This window comes from Acipenser ruthenus, chromosome 32 (assembly GCF_902713425.1).
Source record: "Acipenser ruthenus chromosome 32, fAciRut3.2 maternal haplotype, whole genome shotgun sequence".
NCBI lineage: Eukaryota > Metazoa > Chordata > Actinopteri > Acipenseriformes > Acipenseridae > Acipenser > Acipenser ruthenus.
Window position 1 is genome coordinate 2,793,853 of NC_081220.1, and position 24,186 is coordinate 2,818,038.

Here is a 24,186-nt window from a genome sequence, read left to right on the forward strand (position 1 = left end):
CTTAGGGTGATCTCTAAAATAAGATTGGATGGATTGGCAGTTAGCTCATTTGTGAATGGTCCCTGCTCTGCTCACAGCATCACCAGTGCGCTGCCCTATTTCCTGAATGTTGTGACAGTACATACCGCCTGCTTTACAAACACGGTATTTGAACACGCGCCGAGGACCCAAACATTTTAGCACCTTCAGTGAATAATGTCTTGAATATCAAATCCCTCCCTCACTGTATTTCTGATGTAATGTGCATACATTTCACATCCATTAACATCATGAATTATATTGAAATGACACGCATGCGGTACTTTTCCTTCGCATTGTTCACCACGGGTTAGGTTGCTCTTCACTGCTTGGTGAATGCAGCAGGTGTACACAGTAGCACACGGTACAGAGCCTCACTGCGTGTTAACACAGTACCGCTGTGTGATAAATGAGGTCCTTACACTTTGATGCTGGTAGCTCCTCACTGTTGTGGGCAATGTTAGGAACTGCAGTCTGTGATGTTTAAGGCATTTTCAGCTGCGTTCAAAAACTAAAGGCATAATATGCCACCTAATATATCCTTCAAGCCCCTCAGGTGAAATACACATCAATGGAAAAGTTATTTTATTTGTATTTAATGTGTTTATTTGATATTATAAGATGCAGCAATATTTATATCAGTATGTCAGTAAAGCTTTTAATAACTGCTGGCGATGAAATCAAAGAGGGAGTAATTCACTGCTACTACATTATGGACAACAGGCTCCCTCTTGTGGTCAATGTTGATAACTACTGCATGTTTTGTTTGTTTGAGTTGAGTTTTAATATAACTTCTTAAGGAATTAATGAAATAATAAGTCCTATTTGTTTATGACTCCCCTTGAAGCCCCTAGACTGCTGTGTGGTGTTTAACACTTGTGTAATTCTTCAGCAAAGTCACTGTCTCAGCTGATACACAGCACTGTGTCCAGCCCCTCGTCCCTCTGGCTCTGTTATGAGTTCAGAGTGAGGGGGAGATCAGTGACGTGCCCAGCCTAGACTCTGGGAGAAGCTCGGAGCTTCAGCCCCTTTTCTGTTGGTGTGCTGGAGGTTCAGCACCGGACAGCTACCTCTGACTCACTCCATGGGAGAGGCTCAGGGAGGAGAGGAAGGATGAAAGAGAAGATTGAAGCCCTTCAGCATGTATATCTCACACTAATCGACACATAAATAAGATCAACAACAGATTATTTAAAAGAAAAACAGCCAGCTGCATCATCTGTAAACAAAGGAAATCTACGGATAATAATCAGGGAATCCAATCCCGGATTCCCGGATCTTTTTCTGATACAGAAATCCCTGGATTGGAAACATAAAAACCGGGAATTCGGGAGTCAGGATATTCTGGACATGAATATTTTTTTTTCTATTTTTGAAACAGCGCGACTTTGACTTCGACGTGATTTGAACACGCAACCTTCTGATATGGAGTCAGACGCGCTACCGTTGCGCCACGAACTCCTGGCGTAGTGTAATCTTGTTATGCAATGCTAGAGTGTACAGCAAGCATGCCAAACACATGGTAGTGCCGACGCTGATACTAGGAAAACACTCGGTATCACCAGGGTCATAGGAAACAGCCGTCTCAATACGTGTTCGTAGCCAGCAGGGCTATGAAGTTGTCGGAAGTGTGTTTGATTCTCAGCTTTAAAAGTAAAGAAAACATAAACCAATGCGATTTGCTTTTATAATGTTTATTATTTGAAACGTGGGCATAAACACAGTTGTACTGGCTGAGAATCGTCTCTGGTCAATTACTTGGAAAGCAGCTATGCTGACCAATATATCACCAACGGGGGGAAAGCTGGCAGTACTGAGTGACACACAAGACGGATTCTCTTAGCGCGTTTCCTCTGAATGCGCACTGGCACAAAGGGGCTTTGATCGTCTAATGACGTGGCAGAATGCAATAATGTATTGGGTTAATTTACCAACAAAAGAAACATAAATAAAACTGTAGGTATTTATTTGTGAATAAACTATCTTGCTTCTACGATGGGACCAGAGACCTTACATCCGCAATATAATGATCGGCCAACCCCAGAGAGACTTTGTCTTGACCAGGGATTAATATAATCTAAAACACGATCACGAAAAGGCGTTGTCTTTTTAAAAATTAAACCTGCCAGACCGAACTCAGGCTAACATTCAATCAGTCAATTAATCATATATACTTAAAAACAAGAACATATCTAATTGTAAGCCTAGTCGTACAATGGAAGTCTTCAGTGTTATTTTAAACAAAGAGCGCTTTTTACGATTTAACATGGATTTATATTTCTAATACTGGACCCTGTCTTAATACTGTATTACATTCTGAATATGAATATAGCTGAATTATTAATTGTAGATAATACTTAGAATACCAGATACATATTTAGCATTAAAAAGCAATACATGTGATTTATTTAACAGTCGTTCATTATTTTGTGTATCAGCCGCCACACAAAGCCGAGCGCAGTGCGGTATACTGTAATGATGCTCCAGTCAGTCTGCCCGGACTGCACCTGAACCATCTTAAAAACACGAAGCCCCTAATAAGCTAATTTATAAGAGTTAGTAAAGAATGGCGCTATATAATCTAAGGAAGCTGAATGTGAACTCCTAGCTGGAGCAACGAGAGAGGGAGAGAGGGCGGGGCAGAGAAGGAGGGGGAGACGCTGCTAGGCAACCGGCTCGTGAACATTCCACTCAGCTGAGCAGAGACCGTTAGGATTTAAAAATGCGAACGTTCCGAGCGGCGTTAGGCGCTTCGTTAAATTAACACACCGTTGCTGACATTTGAATATAACCATATTTTAAATACTCGAATAGGACTGTATTAAAAAATATATGTTTTTCAAAGTAATATGTTATTTGGAATATTAAAACAATCAAATTAAATAACACATGTTTGGACACCAAAATATTGTTCTTCCTCATAACGTGTTAGAAAATGTAAACAGCAGTTGGAGAATGCCGAAGTCGATCATCCTAGCATGTTAAACGAGGGCATTTCTCCTGTAAGCTGCGTCTAGTAATAGATCGTTTATACTGTTCTCAATGGTCCGCACCCCAGCCTGAGACCACGATCCAGTGGCCGACGGAGATGTTTTTCAAAGTAATATGTTATTTGGAATTTTAAAACAATCAAGTTAAATAACATGTTTGGACACAAAATATTTTTCAGTGACGTTAACAAGTAGTCTGTTTACAACAAAAATGCAATCTGTGTTAGGAACACTATTTTAGTCCGATTTACAATGGAAATTAAAATGGTATTGAGTGCAGCAATTTATTATTTTTAAAAATAAGTAAAATTGAACTGTCAGAAGTGGGATTTGAACCCACGCCTCCATTGAGAGACCAGAACACAAAATTCTTTAGAAAGACAGAGTCCTTGAGTCTGGCGCCTTGAACCACTCAGCCATTCTGACAAGCTGCGCTTGTTAATGTAGAAAACCGCATTATTTATTTCAGCACACACTAGGGTGTCATCAAGGCCCGATTGGATTTATTACGCACATACCAACTCATGCTCCATGAATGATGTTAAGACAATTGTAAAAAAAAGAAACGGATTGAAGTCAACCCACAAAAGTAAGATTATTTATTTCAATATCGTTATAGTTATAAACGATGCATGCATTTTACAATAGCAATTGCTATTTGACAATGACCAATAAGTAATTTTGTTGCAGTACTGTATACAATGTGAACAGAATCAGACTTTGCTCCGTTGTCTCGAAGAAACATCTTCAATTTGTATTTAAAAAGGCCGCCTAACGTGGGGCTCGAATCCACGACCCTGAGATTAAGAGTCTCATGCTCTACCGACTGAGCTAGCCGGGCTGACTGGTGCATGGTACTTTCACTGTAACCAACTGAGCTATTAATTTGTCATCTTATTTGAGAAAATAGTGAGTGACAGAACCAAAGATTCCAAATATAATCCACTGAACTGTAGCTTTATTATCATAATGAAAACAGATTACACATGACCACAGTTCTGTATCAAAATTAAGTCGTAAGTATATGGTTTCCATTGTAGCTATTTACACACACTGCTCTGTTGTCTCCCAGGGTGTTATCTAACAAAACGACATATGCTGTGCTGCCATAATTAATTACATAGACTTTCCTGCCCCGTGTTGCTTTCTTCTTAGATGTGATCTCAGGTTCTGCTGAGTTCTGCTCCCTCGATCACGTTCTGCAGCATCTCGCCTTGCTCATCACTCCCGTATGCTTTGGCTGTTTAACAGGTTGGTCTCTGTGGCGCAATCGGTTAGCGCGTTCGGCTGTTAACCGAAAGGTTGGTGGTTCAAGCCCACCCAGGGACGATGGCTTTTGCATTTCTTAATCACATTAGAAAATGGCACTCTGATACACTGTAATTTCATCCAATTACCCTGAAGAATAAATGTGCTCTATTTTTTTTAGTTCAAAATAATAGAAAACAAATATCGTGTTGTTGTTTGCCGAAACCCGGGATCGAACCAGGGACCTTTAGATCTTCAGTCTAACGCTCTCCCAACTGAGCTATTTCTTGCTTGACAAGACTAATTTTTCGAGATAGCATTCTTTTTGGCAATTCTGTAAACTTGTAATGAGAAACGTTCAACAGCTCGACAACACCATAATAGAATCCGATGCCTTTACAAATGTGTTTCGAAACTGTTAAGTTTTCTCCCAAATGCGGTTCTCAACAAATTTTTTTTTTTTTTTTTTTTTGTATTCCTTCCAGGGTAAGTCCAAAAGGCAAACACTGGAACTCTCCGCCTGAAAGTACAGCGGTTGAACTGCCTCAACAAACGCTGAGCTCTAAAACGTGTACACTGAAAGTCTATTAACATCTTTAACACAATCATTTGTATTCCAATAGCGGTTAGTCCACAGGGTGATCAATAAAGTGACTGCTGGCTTTGTTTAAATATTAACAAGATGTTTTCAGGATTCACGCGTATTCTGAACAAGCACAATAGAATATGATAGTGAAAGGACAAGCAAATAACAGGTTTATTGGCTCTGGTCTTGTATCATCACCCTGACTACTGTCCGTAAGAAAGTGGCATTAATAAAAACGTCATTATGCAAAGTTCCCAATGCGCAAATACGCAACATATTTAAACTTCTTCACAATCTTAAACCTTCTCAAATTAATTTAAAATACTTACTGACAGGTACGGCCCTTTCCCAATGTAACACTCTGCTTTGTTTGAACACCAACGATGGGTGGGATATTATGTAGTAAACCACAATACTATTGTTCCCACTTTCTTTAGTACTACCAAAAATGCAAACCCTGGCACCCCTAGTGGCCTAATGGATTAGGCACTGGCCTCCTAAATCAAGGATCGCGGCTTCGAATTCCATCTGAAGTAAAATAGTGTTATTAAAACGAACAATATTATCATATTTTTTTCTTGGCATGTGATATTTTGTAGATCTTGTTATCTGCTATGTCCGCTCACGCTAGGCACTACGTGCTCGAGTGCTGTAGCAGCAGCCATGAAGCAAGTTCGTTTTTCATTTGAAATACATACACCCTGTACACACTGTAGTGTTTAGATGACTGGATGTGAGGAGCTTTGTGTTAACAATGGGAGAACTGGGCTGACTGGGGAGGTAACTGCTGACTATGTCCATTGTCTTATTACTGTAGAGGTGGGTTGTCGAAGATTTGTGGCACACTCTACAACCCGGTTTCTCAGAGACGTCGAATTCAGTGGCGAAGAGTTGCGTCGCACAGTGAAGAACTTATCTGAAGCAGCAGAGAGGGGCAGCAACTGGCTGTGGTTGAGACGGAAAGATTCTGGCTGGGGATCTCAAACACAATAGAAAGAAACGCTGATGTACAGGTAAGTAAGCTGGGCTGAGTTGAGTGGGGGACAGAGGGGGGTGATGCTGGGACGCCAGAATCACCGTCGAGCCCTCTTGAGGTGTTGTGGGCTAGTCGACGAAACACTGAGGATGGAAGGTTCCCACTTGAAGACCCCAGAGATGTACCCTACTTAGCTCAATCCAGACGGTTGTCATGCTGATGCGCTGGGGAGGCCGCACTGTGGTTGATCCCCGGAGCCAGCATCGCAGCCATTGTGTGTGCTGATGCGCTAGGGAGGCAAAATAAGCTGATCCCTGTAGCCAGCATTACACTTCAGCCATTAACACCACACAGAAGGATATCTACATCATCATATGGAAGGGAAGGCAATGGATGGAGACACAGATGGACCACATTAGTTTACTGTAAAGCTATGTCTTAGTTGGTGCTTATCTTGATGAGAGCTGAGTTCAAATCAGCATGAAGTTTTAACATCTACTCTCATGTAATGGAAAGCTAGACAGCAGTGGTGGACTGGTTCCCTCTTGTGGTCAGTGTGAATGAAGGCAGTGTGTGCAGCATGGCAGGGCACTGATGCCTGTTTCCAGGCTATACAAACACAGAGAGTGATTCAATCAAACACTAAGATCACAGTTTAATAGAAGAGTGGATTAGTTCTATTTGTATATGTGTTCTAAGCGCTGCACTTGTGTTTCAATAAGTGTCATATTATGATATTTATAATGTACATTTTTATTGCCTGTGTGCAGTGTCTTACATTTTTCTCTATTAAATGTCATTTGCCATGTGTCTGCCCAGTTCTGAATGCTGTCTAGATCATTTTGAATGACCTTTGCTGCTGCAACACTGTTTGCCACTTCTCCTATTTTTGTGTTGTTTGTAAATAACAAGTTTACTTACTATACCAGAATCTAAGTCATTAATGTAGATTAGGAATAGCAGAGGACCTAATACTGATCCCTGTGGTACACCACTGGTTACCTCGCTCCATTTTGAGTTTTCTCCTCTAATCCGTTTTCTACATGTTAACCACTCTCTAATCCATGTGCATGCATTTCCTTGAATCCCTGCTGCGTTCAGTTTGAGAATTAATCTTTTATGCTGGACTTTGTCAAAATCTTTCTGGAAATCTAAATAAACCATGTCATATGCTTTACAATTATCCATTGTTGATGTTGCATCCTCAAAAAAATCTAGCAGGTTAGTTAGACATGATCTCCCTTTTCTAAAACCATGCTGACTGTCTCCCAGCATACTGTTACCATATAGGTAATTTTCCATTTTGGATCTTATTATAGTTTCCATAAGTTTACATATAATAGAAGTCAGGCTTATTGGTCTGTAGTTACCTGGTTCAGTTTTCTCTCCCTTTTTGTGGATTGGTATTACGTTTGTAATTTTCCAGTCTGCCAGTACAACCCCTGTGTCAAGAGACTGTTGCATGATCTTGGTTAGCGGTTTGTAAATAACTTCTTTCATTTCTTTGAGTACTATTGGGAGGATCTCATCCGGCCCAGGGGATTTGTTTATTTTAAGAGCTCCTAGTCCCTTTAACACTTCTGCCTCTGTTATGCTAAAGTTATTTAAGACTGGAAAGGAACAGGTCGACATGTGGGGTATGTTGTCCGTGTCCTCCTTTGTAAAAACTTGTTAAAAGTAATCATTTCATATATTTGCTTTTTTTTTTTCTTCATCTATGATTTTGCCATTTGTGTCTCTTAGACATTTAACCTCCTCTTTGAATGTTCTCTTGCTGTTATAATATTGGAAAAAACATTTTGGAATTGGTTTGAGCCCCCTTAGCAATGTTCATTTATATCTATCTCTCTTGGCCTTTCTAACTTCCTTTTTGACTTGTGTTTGTAGTTCCAAATAGGAGGAGTGGCAAACACTGTTGCGGCAGCAAAGGTCATTCAAAATGATCTAGACAGCATTCAGAACTGGGCAGACACATGGCAAATGGCATTTATAAAAGAAAAGTGTAAGGTACTGCACACAGGCAATACATTTCTCCCCCTTCCTTTCTATATTGGTTAATTGTGGGCTCTATTTTTTTTTTTTTTAACATCACTGAGTCCCTTGTCCCTGTGCAACCACAATGTAGAAACATATAGAGAATGTATGGGAATGGTCAATAAACATCACTGCTGTTTCTCTTAAAGCGTGTTTATTTATTTCTAATACTGGACCCTGTCTTAATACTGTATTATATTCTGAATATGAATATAGCTGGATTATTAATTGTAGATAATACTTAGAATACCAAATACATATTTAGCATTAAAAAGTCGTTCATTATTTTGTGTATCAGCCGCCACACAAAGCTGAGCGCAGTGCGGTATACTGTAATGATGCTCCAGTCAGTCTGCCCGGACTGCACCTGAACCATCTTAAAAACACGAAGCCCCTAATGAGCTAATTTGTAAAAGTTAGTAAAGAGTTGCGCTAATATAACGAAGCTAAATTTGAACTCCTAGCTGGAGCAACGAGAGAGGGCGAGAGGGCGGGGCAGAGAAGGAGGGGGAGACGCTGCTAGGCAACCGGCTCGTGAACATTCCACTCAGCTGAGCAGAGACCGTTAGGATTTAAAAATGCGAACGTTCCGAGCGGCGTTAGGCGCTTCGTTAAATTAACACACCGTTGCTGGCATTTTAATTTTGAAGAAAACCATATTTTAAATACTCAAATAGCACTGTATTAAAAAAAAAAAAAAAAAAACACTTTACTTCAGTTCCAGACCGTTTTCCAACAAATAAAAAGAAGTGCGTATTTATAATAAGTATATTTGTTATGATATTAAGACTAAACAAATGTGCTACAGTTTGTTGTATAATTTATTTATTTATTAAATGTTGTGGTAATTGTTTTTTTTAATATTGTATTGTTTTCACAAAATAACATCCGTACATTATCAGTTCATCTGCTAGAGTAATCAAATCACAAATATTACTCGTCAGTAATTCATACATAGACACGCTGTGGTAACTTCAAGAAGTTAAAATGTAAGGCTGGATTACAGTTTAACCAAATAAATAAATAAATACATTAATAACGACATGAAACAAAAATACGTTTTGGTAGCTCATACGTAGGCCTATTTAAATTACAAAATGCGACCTGTTTTAGAAATTGATTTATATACTACCTGCCATTTAAATCTAAATTATATTTAAAACTGTTTGAGGGTCAGACTAGCATAGATGATTTCTAAAATCCATTAATATGTTAAACTATAACACCACATTAGCACTCCAAGAAATATAGAAATTGATCATTTGTAAAGAATTAGCTGTGAGATTATTTAGATAAATAATCAGAATTATGGATGCATGGATTTTTGATTAAAATACACCAACATGTACTTTTGTTTCATGTCATAATTTATTTATTAATTTCATTGTAACCCCTTGCTGGTGCCACGGCTTGTCTCTGTATCAATTCACTGATATTTGAGGTTTTGTTTAGTACACACTAGCAGGTGATCTGATAATCTTATTGATGTTATTTTGTGAAAACAATAACACGTTAATACTGTGCTACAAAAAATGACTCGCCGTGTTGTAACTTGTGCGGGTGATGTCATGGGTTGTCATGGCAGCGCCGATCATCACGGGAGGGGTTATCAGTGGTTGTCGGAGAAACGCTGGAGTTCCGCTGGCTTCCGAGGTATCCAACCCGAATATCTAAATCAATACAGTGACAACAAAGGAATGTGACATATAAACCTAATGACTACATTAATGAAGCAGTAATACACGACAGGGTGTGTGTGTTATCATGAGGTAATATCACCACGCCTTGGGTGCGTTGGGAGGCACTAGACGAAGTAGAGTTCTTCAACCGCCCAGGAAGTGGTGATATATCTCATGATAACACACAGACCCTGGAGTGTATTATTGCTATTATTAAACGGGTCTAGGAGTGTGTTGTTGGTAGATAAAGAAGACTTTAAACCTTATTTTAATGTTTTGTATTTGTGTCACCTTCCACTGAGAGAAGTAGTTCCACAGTAGCTAATGGTTAGATTAAGAAATAAACATTTGATTTTAAGATGTTTTGTATAATATTTTCTTTTTCAGTACTCACTAATAGTTTCTTGTTTAGGTTTTATGCATGTCTGGGTTTTGTCCAGTAGATGGAGCTGCTGCTGCTGTTGTGATGTTTTGTTTAGCAGAATGCAGTTCACTTAAAATCTTCAATTAAAATCTCCGGTAGTACTACTACAGACGGGCCGCCGATAGTCATCACTGATTAACCCAACATGTATAGAAATACAAACCCAGTCTGTTTCAAAGAGCACTCAGAGTGACAGTGCCGGAGAGTCGGCGAGCAGGTTTAATAATATGAATGTGCCTGCACGAGAGTCTTGCATCAAACTCAGCGTCCTCTATATAATATAAACACATTACACAAGGGGTTGCCAGCGGCTGTAGTGAATTCAGTTCCAATAACACCACGCTCTCTTTCTCTCTATATATCTAGTCCTTCTGTTTTACCAAACAGCTCAAAGAATGGAACTTCTGGTTCGGTCTGGTGCGCGGATCTAAAGATTCCCCGCATCAGGTGTACCGGTTTGTTACGGAACGTGTTTTGTAAAACGAGTTTATCCAGTAACAGACTATATAAACCAGTGAAAACAAAAGAGAACATGTTGCCAAGCAGTGGTTTGTTTAACTAGTTCCTCAGTAAAGTAAGACTCTTGTGTACACACAGTATTAAAAACTGAAAAGCTAAACTAATACTTTACTTGGAGCTCTCATGAGGGACCACTTCCAGTAAAAGACGTATAAACCGCAGTGAACAAAATAATAACTTGCATTCGTAACAGAAAAAAAGACAGCCCATATAAATCTACACACTTTGTGATGCTATAACATGGTATTATATATTATAGAGTGTTGATAATTTCACCCTAAATTTTGCATACTGAAAGTAGCATGTCAAAGCAAGAAGGAATATAAAAATAGGGTTACAGCTCAATGGAGGAGGAAAGTCTTTGCCCCGGCTTCACAATGAATTAATGAAGGGTCCTTGAATAACACACCATATTGAGAATGGCCTGATCAGGAAACAAGCAAAGCAGTAAGAGGAGAGAATCCCATTAACATGGCCATTCTGACACACACCAATATATAATCTGTGTAGAATTAGTCAAGCACCCAAACAAACAAAAAAAAAAAAACCCCACACACCCCACACAATCCAGACAGCCTTTACAAGCAAGATTTTTATTTATTTATCAATACACACTTTTGGGCATTTTCCAGAAAGATACAACTCCAGCTACAATGACAACCACTGAACACACACCCATTGCAGCTCCCAGAACGGACCACGCATTGAATTGGGCTGCAAGAGAAGAAATAGTTAGTGGAATGGAATATAAAGAGATAGTTATATATTTTACTTCAACTGTAATTGTGTTCACATCATGCATATTACCGCTTCTAGGCATAAAGTGAAGGGATCCATCTCTCTTCAGCTCAATTGGGCCAGAAGACACAAACGCCTTTACTGCACCACCATCCATCCCTTCAGCACTGCGACCTACAGGAGGAATTAGGAGGAGTCCATCAAAACAAAGGGACAAAAATGCATGCAAAATGTCCCCCCTCCCCCCAACAGACAGAGCTCTTACCAAGCCTCTGTTTTCCTGGAATGCACCGTCTGCTACAGAGGCTGTCTGATGGCCGGTTTGAATCACATATCACAACACTGCAGTGGAAGTAAATCTGAAAGACAGTACACCTTGTCAAGAAAAACAAGCATCAATAGATCAGGCAGGACCATCATCCAATGAGGATTACTGAATTGAAAAAATATATTGCATCATAGTAAGTGTTTCTTGCAAATGTGCAGTTATATGTTTTCATTCCAACTCACTAAAGATTTGAGCACAGTGACCATTTGCTGCTTGCAAAGCAATCCAAACCACACATTGTGGTACAAGATGCCCCAAACCAACACTCCACTTTACCTGTCCTTTCAGTGCATCCTGGCCGCTTGTGAAGGAAAACATTTTCACTTCAAACCTTTTCAGATGGGAAGGGAACAGCACTCTTGCATTGCTGGAGACTGGGTGAAAGATGGTCAAGTACTCATCTGCAGAGTTCTCACAGCTAGAAAGAGAAAGTAGGTCAGGAGCACATCAGCCACAACTCCAATTCCTAGGTTTTGTAGCAGCAATATCATATTCCAGCATCTTACCTGTCCACAACAACATCCCACTTTGGAGAGCTATTCCTGTCAGCAGAATAGGTTGCCCAGCAGTTCTCCAAAAACAATTCAGCCTGTGGATCCCTGCTGTACAGGAGTTCTACCTCAAAATACAAGGGTCTTCGCAAGTACTTCACAACAGGGTAATCCTGAACTCCATAGAAGTCGTTGTAGGTTGAATCTGCAGAGATTCAAGGGAGAATTTTATAGGTGGAAACATGCTACTAGAGCATCTATATTATTTCAATTGCCAAGTCCTACCAAATGCAAGCCGCATGATGACCACAAGGTCCCCCAAGCCAGGCTGGACTACAGGTGCAGGATTATTCTGGTACAAGAACTGCACTACCTTGGTGTCATTGACCAGATAGTGACAGGCAACTCTCAACCTGGAAAGAGGAGATGGGGTTAGCAGAGTTTCAGCCTCAACCACAAGGATACTCAATTTGATTGCAATCCTTACCTGTAAGATGTGAACAGCACTTCATTCTCATAAGTCAGGAGGTTGTTGTCAAACTGGAAGAGAAATCAAAGACCCAGGTTGCAATGAACTTGTAGATTTAGTATGGAGCTGCATACCAAGTTGCAGACTAGCTAATATGGTACTCTGGATCATCCCCAGCTGTGTACTAACGTAGTACCAAATTTCACAATTTAAATAAAAAAAAAAACATTGGTAATGAACTTTTTTGGGACCTCATGATTGTTACAGTTAATATATGATACCACAAGCCTGTCTACAGAAACTGCTAGACTAATATGGTATTGTTTTAGTAACCTCTAGGAGGGCAACAGCAGTTATTTTGGATTTGTTGCAAATACGTTTGAATACACAGCTGGTGACTCTTGAGCTGCAATTGGTATCAACTCATTTATTAGTTTAGTCCCGGCCTCACCACGGGATCATCCCCAGCAAGTACGCTCCTTCCAGTTCACTGCAATTGACCCAAAAGGTCTCTTGGCAGCACATGCAATGCCATAACCAAGAGTCATGTCATGTGTCACAACACCTTTGTCAACAGGACAAGCAGTTCAATACAAAAGTGGCATCCTTCAGATGTCCACAAGTCATGCAAGTAATTCAGCGGAGAGAAACACAGGTCACCATGGCTCCGTAGATTGATCCAGGGGTGTTGGGGCCACCTTGTCAATATGTTGAAACTCCTCAAAATATGGTTTTAAAATGTGGTCAATACTAACCCTTCTAGTTGTGCCACAGGAGTTGACATTAAAGTAGAAAACTGCATTGATAGCATCAGACTGAAGAGGCCGGCAACTTGGATCCCTTAGAGTTAGTTGACTTGGAGACAAGCTGGGGACAGATTCCACTTTCACAGCAAGAGCTGCCATAGTTCCATTGGTGAAGCAATCTGAAACACAGCATTTGGAGCCAGGTTAAGGAAACAGATTATAGCTTCAATACCAATTCATGCAGCCCTGTGCCACTCTCAAAAGCAGCTATTCTAAAGAATGCTTTGTTTGCAGGAGAGTTACCAATCATCTTTGTAGGGAAACTGCAGGACAGGGAGAAGTCAGCCACCACAACCATGGTCCCAATATCCTTCAAGGTCAAGTCAAGTCTGCTTCTGATGCCTGAAGAACTGATCACCTACAGAGACAATACATCAGGTCAAAATGTGTTGAACCCAAAACAGCTAAACCCATTTTAAAGTTCCATCACTTACTTCATATGTGGCATCAACTGAATTGTATGGCACAGTCATCCAGAAATTGGTAGAGTTGGCATTATACTTGTACAGGGCAAGCAGACTTCCACCAAGTTCTCTTGAGCCCACAAAAGGAATCCAGTTGCGACCCATGTTGCCATATGTTACCATGGTATAGAATGCAGCACCATCACAGTAGCCAGTTACTGTAGGTGGAACTGCAAGAGGAAGAGCAGTTGTCAGGGCAATGGACTGGATTGGTTAGAAAAAGGTAGTTGTAGACCAAAAAATAGTCAGGCACTTACTGATGTCTTTGAGAACAGCTTCGACTACAGCAGGATGAGTAAAGGGTGTATTCTCTGGCACTATATTCAGCAAGTAGGTCAGGGGCAGAATGTAGGTTCTGGTGTCTGGAGGAGTTACCTGAAAGAAGAGCAAGGGTTTGTAGGATTAAACCCAAAGTCAGACAGCAAGCAACACGTCCACAGGAAGCAAGCGTTTTCAAAGGGCAATTGGATGGTTGAACAGGTGGGATGTTACCTTTTGCTTCACATTGGGGTCCTCAAATGGCACCTGGAGAGTGTAGGTCTTGGATCCATTGGGAAAGACATGCTCCTGGACATTATAACCTTTTAGGTTGGCTTCTGGCACAGTTAACGTCTCTGGTCCAACTATAATTTTGACCAGCTCCACATCAGGCAGGAATGTCCCCAGGGTCACATTGAACACTCTGGCTTTAGGAACAGTGTCTGAAATTAAAGCATACAGTTAAAATGAAGGACATGAAGTGGAGCACTGCAACAAATCCCTTTGATTTACTGCATGTGGACAAGTTCTACATACTGTTTGTGACAACTGGTGGCCGAGGCATGAAAGGAGTGGTTATTGGATGAAGTACTGTGTACTTGGTCTTCTCAGGCCCATCTTGCCAGGTATGCTCCAGCATTGGTTCAATAGAGTAAGAGATCACATAGGTGTTGTCCAATACATGGCTCTGAAAGCACAGAAGCATCTTAGGAGGAAAGCTTTAAAATGAGAAGGATTTAGAAGATGTTGAACTTCTACATACCTTGTAATATCCACCATCAGCTCCCACAGGAATTTTTACAGTGATTAGCTGGGGACCGACATCCAGTTTATAATCTCTATTATGAATCGTTGCAGGGTCAAGCTTGCGGCCATCAACTCCCATTTGAACATCAAGGGTAGTAATTTGTGGTGTCGGAACAAGAGGAGGTAGAACACGGGGAACATTCCATGTAATCATCTGTTCTGTGAAGGCTGTTCCATCTGACAGAAAGGAACACCATAGACTTGGTATAGAAAACTCACTTAAACCTAGAACAGTTCTTGAGCACCGTTGCCCTCCATAAGCTTACTCACCAGTAGGACATGTAACTGCAGTGTCCACCATCATGACCATCCATCTTTGCTTATAAAAGGTGGTTGATCTTAGCACAGCCATTGGTACAGTTTGGATCTGTTGGAGGGGAGGGGGAACTTTTACTAAAATAAAAGCAAGACTAAATCTCCCTTCATAGTCTGGATATACTGTACTAGATAACAATGAAGCCTAGACTACTTACCACCTGAGGCTGGCTTTCTGTGGAGTTGTATGCAGCTCTAACCAGAATTCGAGTTGGTGTAGTGTTTATGCCATAGCCATTTGTCATGCCCTGAGCAACAGTCATGGTTGTCTTTCTATTTGCTGGGAGATGGAACACAATTTTCCAGATGCTGTTGTCAGCAGCAGTTGCCTAGCAGAAGAAAATCTCATTAGATTAGGGAGTTTGAACACAAAGCATCTCCAGTCTAAAATAATTTGTCATAACAGATGTCATGTTTAATAAACAGGAACTAAAACTGAAAGTTGAAAGTTAAATGACACATCACTGAAACCGTTCTAGGTTCAGCAGGCATCTAAGGGAACAGAAAATCCTCAAATACAACTTCGTACGAAAGCCTGTGAATGCATGTTGTCTGGATCCGATACAGGCAGAGTTTACAGCCATTCATTTGTACTGGACCTTAATACATCAGTGTACCAAACTTTAGGACAGCTAAATTGCTCCTATGCAGCAGTCCTCAAAAAAGTAAATCAGGATACATTTATCATGAAGGATTTATAGCCCTGCACATATGAAGCCACTACCTCAGTGGTTGAAATAAGGCTTACACCAACAAGAAAGGGTTAATTTCTCCACAATCAATTTCTATCAAAGCAATCACAGAATACATGTATGCAAAGCCAATGCCTTAAATGTCACACAATTCATATATGGCCACCCAATTGGGAGACAGGTTAAAGTTAAGGGGGCCGTTAGATTTTGCTTCCTCTAGACGAGACAGTAGAGTAGACTTCAATAAGCAAGACCAAGGGGACATGAATGAAGCAAATGCAAAGTCACATGATTCTACCTCTGGGTACGCAAGGGACCAATCAGGATCATCTTGAACAAAGTTTGGCTCAATAAGTGGCACACCTCTTCTCACAGAAACCTAAAGAGAATTCACATTAGTCATGAGTGAAGCACTTCTGTAGTGACAATTAAATACCCACACAACCCAACAAGTTATACTGAACAGCATTATCACATCCTGACAGCCCTTACCTCCATGTAGTTTCTTTCACACAGAATCTCCCTCTCTGCCCATGGAGAATAGCGGCATGTCATGCTCTGAACATAGGAGGAAGCTGAAGTCATAGCACTGTTTGAGAAGACACTGATTTGTACTGTCAGCTTGTAGGTCTCATTCTGGAAACAAAGGCTAAAGTTAGTCCCAGCATGTCACCATTAGAAAAGTTTACAAGAAATAAAATGATGACTCACTGTGTTCTGAGCAAAGCAGCTCAGCACAGAAGCAAGGAACTTGGCATTTCCCAAGAAGTCAACAGTTAAGCTATATCCACACTGTGCAGCCAGTCTTGGAGAGAGGGACACAAGCGTCCCCTTATTGTCTGTAGAAAGAAATTCAGATGGCCTTTTAAGAAACCGTACACGTGATCAAGCAAGGTAGAGATATAACAAAGTGAACACCCCCACCGCCCTGTCCCATCTACTTATTGGAATTTTTAAAACTATATTAGTAGAATTATACGCTCGTTCAGAACAGTAGGTTTAAAGTAAATGATTTCTATTTCTGTGCACTTGCAGTCAACAAATCTGAGTAAGGTTGTAGCAGCACAGGTCTATTTAGTGTGATCAGCAACATGCTTTTGAAACTAACGCAAGAGTTTCACATCCTGCATTTGAAAAAAAAAAAACAAAGCCTGGTTGATGCCATACAGCGCAGGAGTGCTCTGTACTTAATTCAAATTATTACATTATGAGTCAACAGGCTTTGCACATCAAAAGCTTTCCATTCAAGAAAAATGATCACTCACCAATCACATTGATGCGAAAATACTTTCCAACAAAAGACTTCTCCAACATCATCATCATAACACTCCCTTGACATTCTGTCCTCACCGAGCCTGCAGAAGACAACGATACATGAAAACACACAACCGGCAAATAAACAGGAAGCTAAAAGGACAGCTCTGCTGAAGCGACCGTTATCGTACCTAGAGGGGGGTTCTGCGTCCAAACTTCAGTGACTAACACTGCTAACAGCAATGTTATTCTGCATTGGAAAAAAAAAAAAGACGCAAGTGAGAAACACACAATAAAATGAACGTTTCTAAAGTAGAGAAAAGATCAACAATTACCCAAATCTAAGACAACACGACATCATTAAATCCAAGGCAGCCCCGACCGTGAACTTCTTTCACCGTTATAAAGAAACAATAATAAAAACAAAACCGCTAGTAATTGAGTTTGGTGTTCCTTAGAGCGCAATGGGTTTATAAAGAGGTTCAGGTGCTAATGGGAGCTAATTAGCTGCAATTGATGCACGCACCTCTTTCATATTAGTCCTCTAATTGTCAGTCAGTACGTTAATTAAAATAAATAATAATAATAATAATAATAATAATAATAATAATAATAATAATAATAATAATAATAATAATAACCCATTTAGAAGATTGTACTTTGAATTTAAGTTTGGCAGAAGTACGTGCGGATCAAACTGGACTGTCACCGACAAGGATCATCAGCGATCATCTGAACTAACTGGTTGAATAGACAGCACATGTCTGAGGGGGGTGTGTTCTGTACAGCTGTACATTTGATTAAAGTTTGTCGCGGAGTTTTAAACGTTTCCATGGCAACTGCTGTAGGATGAAGTTGCCCGGAGCCGCGGACACGAGATCAGATTGGATCGCATTGCCTGAAAATTCGATGTTTGATTGACGTGGTCAGTTGGCCAATAGAAAATGAGTTGGAAACGTCATCAGCCAACGCATTGCCAAACGAGAGCGCGCTTTTGAGAGCAAGTCGAGTTGCGAATGAGAGGACAGGTAAGTTAGCAGTAGTATCGATAAAAAAATTAAAAAACAACGACTTGACCTAACAATGCTTGTACATATCTTGCTACGCTAGCCGCCCCCTAGATAAGTTGAAGTAGTAACGTTAGCTAACTTATGTTAGCAGCTAGCTAGTGTTATCTAGCCAGCTAGCAAGCACCACCGGTACCTAGCTAATGTAGTCAACTGGGTAACGTTAGCTAACGTTAGATTGAATAATATCCCAAATAACGAGCATGATTAGTAGCAGCAGTGTTGCTCTTCCTTTTTATCCAGGCGAGTTTGTTCGTTAAAGTTAGATAACGTCACCCCGTTTATTACATTTACATTTTAGTCATTTAGCAGACGATCTTATCCAGAGCGACTTACAGTGCAAAACATTACATTTATATGAGAGAGAGAGAGAGAGAGAGAGAGAGAGAGAGAGAGAGAGAGAGAGAGAGAGAGATGTAGTTGCATACTTTGCATACCGTATCTCTGATTTGTAACGTTTCCATGGTTCGCCCCTGCCACTGCCGTGTGACTGGTTAAAACGATGAGTTCAGTTTTTTTTTCTTTTTGGTAATTCAGTCATGAGGCAGCTGTAGCAGAGTGGCGCAGCGGAAGCGTGCTGGACCCCTAACCCAGTGGTTGATGGATCGAAACCATCCTCTGCTAGCTTGTTTTTCTTCTGTTTGCAAAGTAGGTTTTCTAAAATATTAACTGAAGGCAAGACTTTGTGTTATTACATTTCAGTTTAGTGTGTGTATTTCGTAAATGTTAAAGTGTAGAAACGGCAGGTACGCAGCTTATCTGCCTCTACCCATAGAGGACCCATACATTTTTTTTTAAAAAAATCTGAACACAAGGTGTGTTTATGTAATCTGATACGTTACATCTAGACTTAACTGTTAAATTGTGCTTCTCGGAAGACATACGCTGGAGGGCGCACTGCAGTTTTCAGTCTGGGGAATATTACAGATTAGGAGACTGCTTTAAAATACACAAGTATGGCGGGCGTCTCTGTTACAAAGAATTGTCACACTTTGTATTTATCTCCATAATGCGTTGGGACTAAATACGCAGATACGTTAAAACTATTTGGAGAATGCGGGCATCGATCCCGCTACTTCTCGCATGCTAAGCGAGCGCTCTACCATTTGAGCTAATTCCCCTTGAATTGTGCCAGCGATTCTCATAGGCTACATCGCAGCTTGATACGAGCAATTCAGATTTATATATATATATATATATATATATATATATATATATATATATATATATATATATATATATATATATATATATATATATATATATGCATCAACACTGTGCTGTGGCTCGAGCTTGTTTGACGAGGCAGGCAATGCAAAAATGCCAAAACTTGCTGTGTTAAGCACCACTTTTGATATTGATTTTTGTTTTGCCATGTTATCACACTGCTACTAAGGGCCGGCCCTTTTAAATGTTAGCGTTTAGATGTAATTCGGGGGCTGGCGTAGAGGGCTCTCTCGCTCTTTGCGCTGCTTTTTTCTTATCCTAAATCCTTTTCTTTAGTCTTTCCTTCCCTCCGTGGCGTCCTGCCCGGTAGCGTCCGCGATCTCTTCTGGGTGGAAGCTGATCCCAGTTCAGCCTCCTTTAGTATTTCCAGCCAATCACACAATGCAGCGCTCGCCTCGTCAATTATTAGGGCATGGCCAGCGCTGCTCCACGTATGTTATTGGCTGCCCCTCCTGTCTATCTCTCTCTTTTTCTACTTTAACCCAGCACTATTTCCGCTTCCTTGGCTGTGTTTGTTTTTTGTTCGTTTCTTTCACTGCAGGCCATTTCTCTGCTCAGCGCTCTCAAGATAGTATCTGCTATTTCCCTACCTGCTCACTCTGCGCCGTTCAAAGCGCAGCGTCATTCTCAACTTGCTCTGCGTTTTCATCAGAAAGACTGTTCCGACGTCACCGCTGCACTGCAACTCTTTCACACCGGCGCCTCACAGACCATGGTTACCACGGCAACGCCTCATCGAGTGACTACTGGGAGTGGTAAGTTGCCATGGCGAACAGGCAGCTTTAACAGGCAATGCGAGCCTGTGCCTCACTACTGCAATCTTCTGGCTCCTGCTGCTGCGCTTTTGCAACATGAGAGCTTCAACTCGCCGAATTGTGAAATCTAAATACTGCAGGATCCTCTTCTAGACCTACGTTAACTTACTTATATCATCACTAACTGTTCTAGAGCAAATGTTTTATACATAGACAAGGATTTTAATCGCATTAACAAAATATATGCTACCCTGCTTCACTGGACAATAGTTTCAATTCCAATCGCAACCTCTAGATGGCAGCATAACACCACAAACTACATAATTTAAGCTGATTTGCTATCCCTGCGAATCTCGCACACTCTAAACTTTCTATCAATTCCTGCAGTTCATTGTCTTTCCAAGGGATTCTCAGTCCCCTCCTGCCTCAACCTCTTTTGCTTCATATATTAACTTGATTATTTCAAATCAAAACCCCTCCCTTCGAGAATCTGGTCATGAAGCCATGCTTATCAGCTTTCTGAGATGTTAAGAATCCACTGTCACATTAATTTTCCAGCTTCCCTGCATCAGGTCATTCCTGCAACCTTCTTGTTCCCGGATTTGCACTTCCTCATTTGCCCCCAACTTCATCAAGGCACTTAATACAACTTTCAAAGTCCATTTCATTCAATTTGAGCTTCCAGGCACATACGGAAACTATGTCCTACGATTATCAACATTTACACCGCAATAGACAAAACACTCTTAGACTGCTCCTGATCAAATCAATAGGTTTTGCAGCAGCCTCCGAGCAACGCATTCCCATCCTCTCAGGTTCTGCAGCGGCCTCAGATCTACGCATTCTTCATCTCTGACCAAAGGCAAGCCCATCTCCAACATCATCTAAAAACGCCTTAACTCTCAAATACCAATTTCCACTGCATTCAGCAGCTCTCTGCTCTCTACAGCAAGCCACTGCACACTACTGACAGCATTCCATCGTTTACTCCCTCAGATCTCTGCCCGTTCAGCAGATCTTGCCTCTACTGTTAATATCCCCTCATTACAACAAATCTCGGCACTCTCTTCAGATCTGCTCACTATTGCAGCATACAAAGTGGCTTTAGTTTACTGTTCAAATCTGGAACTGCTCTCTTCTAGAGCTTCCAACGCTCCAGCTTTCCTCCAATACCTGGATCTAAAATATATATATATATATACACGGAGAGCTTGACTTCCTCAGCAATTTAGTCATATGTCCGCTCATCCTCTCAGATACTACAAGCTTTAATACATTTTACGAGACTGGAAAACTGTTTGATTTATGAATTATGAGTCTCACTCCCCGGCTGTCCGGGTCGGCCTCTTGTCTCAACCACTGCCGCCGGCCTGAGGGGACCCCCGGCCACATCCTATTCTTCTGCTGCTTATGCGCTAAGCCTTCCAGGCCTCAACCTTGCTGTCCCATCTCCTCTCTTCCATTTCAGCCCCCTCATGCAGTAGGCCGTGCCTCCACCTACCGAGCGGGCCCCGAGGGGGGGGGGGGGGGGGGGGGTTTCTCTGTTTTCGTCTCTCCTAAACGGACCCGAGACACTTTTCCTAAGCTCTCCACGCCGCCCAGCTGCCAGCTTAGCTGCCTGAGGATGCTGCACTGAGTTGCGAAGGATCTGTCCTTTTGTTCTCTTCGTCCCCTTCCTGTCTCTTGCTCCACTAAACGCCCGGGAGCGAGAGGATGCTGCCTGACCTGTCGGGAGCGAGTGTCAGATTGTTGTATGTTATGTGTCTAAACTTTGCTCTTTCTCTCTCACTTTTACGTCACCCCTCTCAAGCCCTCGTAGGCAACCAGTGAAATGCGAGGTGATGTGAATAGAGTCAAATACATTGCATCATTCTGTGTGTATATATATATATATATATATATATATATATATATATATATATATATATATATATATATATATATATATATTTTTCAAGTAACTGTAGCTTTATTATCATAATGAAAACACATTACACATGACCACAGTTCTGTAACAAAATGACAATAACAAAGACGTTCCCATACCGGGAGTCGAACCCGGGCCGCCTGGGTGAAAACCAGGAATCCTAACCGCTAGACCATATGGGAAGCTGAGTACCAAAATCATGGACATGCAAAAGTAGCTAGTATATAGTACAATGATTGGTAAAAAACCACGAAAACTGATATTTCATTACAAACACGTTACAAATTAAAGCAAACTTCAAGCCATTTATATTTATTCTCAATTAACACAAACTCTTCAATTGCTAAAAAATATAAAAAATCTCCCTTTGTGCTTCTCGGAAGGCATACGATGGAGGACGCACTGCAGTTTTTCAGTCGGGAATATTACAAATTAGGAGACTGTGCTTTAAAATATACATGTAGGGCGGGTGTGTCTGTTACAAAGAATTGTCACACTGTATGTATCTCCATAATGCGTTGGGACTAAATACGCAGATATATTAAAACTATTTGGAGAATGCGGGCATCGATCCCGCTACTTCTCGCATGCTAAGCGAGCGCTCTACCATTTGAGCTAATTCCCCTTGAATTATGCTAGCGATTCTCATAGGCTACATCGCAGCTTGATATGAGCAATTCAGATTGTCCTATAGTTTTTTATTGGTAATGCAGTCTGCCATTTGCAAATTCAAAAAATAAATAAATTAACTAAATAGCAAATATTTCGACTAGAAGTATGTTTTCAATTTCTTCAAAAAGTAGTCTTAGCTCGTTGATTTAGTCGCTTTAAAATCCACCTCTGTCCCGATGCAGCAGCGCTGTGTGCTGTGGCTCGAGCTTGTTTGACGAGGCAGAAATTAAAATGGTATTGAGTGGTGACAAGAGTTTGGTATCAGCTGTTGATTTCCTTCAAACAATCTATTATAATAAAATGAACACATTTATTTATTTTAAAAATAAGTAAAAGTCAACTGTCAGCAGTGGGATTTGAACCGACGCCTCCATTCGGAAACCAAAACACACAATTCTTTGGAAAGACAAAGTCCTTGCATCTGGCATCTTAGACCAGTCGGCCATCCTGACAAGCTGTATTTACTTAAATATAAATTTAATATAAATAAAGGAATCATTTATTTGGTAGAAATAAATGATTAAAAAATGCATAGAGGAATTAATACATTTAGAAATAAATATTTTTAAATAAATAAATGTAGAAATGAATACATGTTTATATTATAAATGTATAAATAAATTAATAAATAGCAAGCTAGAAAACTACATCATATTAATTGATTTGGCGTCTTATTTGAGAAAATACTGAACGACAGAACCAAAGATAATCCACTGGACGTCACCAGAAACAGCTTTGATGACACAAAGTCGTATGATACGAACCCTAAGAATTTTATTCCAGATTCATTGTCGCTTAGAAACAACTGCAGCCTCCCTGCCTCAATACAAATAATACCAAATGAAAAATCGAATTCCATGTATTTAAAAATGAATGGTCTCATCCATCAGGAACGATTGGTTCTGCATTTATACAGTATCAACCTTAACCTGAGTTGAGAGGCACCCAACCTGTGGAGGATTTTAAATGTGAGGGGATGTGAATAGAGTCAAACACATTTGCATCATTCTGTATATATATATATATATATATATATATTTCAAGTAACTGTAGCTTTATTATCATAATGAAAACACATTACACATGGCCACAGTTCTGTAACAAAATGACAATAACAAAGACGTTCCCATACCGGGTGTTGAACCCGGGCCGCCTGGGTGAAACCCAGGAATCGTTAACTGCTAGACCATATGGGAAGCTGATTTGCAAAATTATTTTTTATTGACAATGTAGTCTGCCATTTGCAAATTAAAAAAAAAAAATTAGCAAATATTTCGACGAGGTATGTTTTCAATTTCTTCAAAAAGTAGATACGCACATACCAACTGTTGCTCCATGAATGATGTAATGACAAGTGTAAAAAAAGAAACGGATTGAAGCCAACCCAAAAAATGTAAGATTATTTATTTCAATATCATTATAGCTATAAACGATGCACGCAT

At 40.4% G+C, this 24,186-nt stretch overlaps 1 long non-coding RNA gene and 3 other non-coding genes across 4 annotated transcripts; 1 reads left to right on the forward strand and 3 right to left on the reverse strand.

The window, feature by feature from the left end:
* Positions 1-3,323: 3,323 nt before the first annotated feature.
* On the reverse strand, positions 3,324-3,434 carry trnal-caa (transfer RNA leucine (anticodon CAA)). Its single transcript has 2 exons — positions 3,397-3,434; positions 3,324-3,369 (listed from the first exon to the last, which is right to left on the reverse strand). It is a non-coding gene; the product is annotated as a tRNA-Leu (tRNA).
* Positions 3,435-4,263: 829 nt separating this feature from the next.
* Positions 4,264-4,337, forward strand: trnan-guu (transfer RNA asparagine (anticodon GUU)). The gene has a single exon. It is a non-coding gene; the product is annotated as a tRNA-Asn (tRNA).
* A 6,326-nt stretch (positions 4,338-10,663) lies between these two features.
* Positions 10,664-11,986, reverse strand: LOC131703184 (uncharacterized). The gene is made up of 4 exons (XR_009309706.1): positions 11,817-11,986; positions 11,478-11,571; positions 11,282-11,386; positions 10,664-11,188 (listed from the first exon to the last, which is right to left on the reverse strand). It is a non-coding gene; the product is annotated as an uncharacterized LOC131703184 (long non-coding RNA).
* Positions 11,987-22,182: 10,196 nt separating this feature from the next.
* trnae-uuc (transfer RNA glutamic acid (anticodon UUC)) lies at positions 22,183-22,254 on the reverse strand. Its single transcript has one exon. It is a non-coding gene; the product is annotated as a tRNA-Glu (tRNA).
* Positions 22,255-24,186: the final 1,932 nt, after the last annotated feature.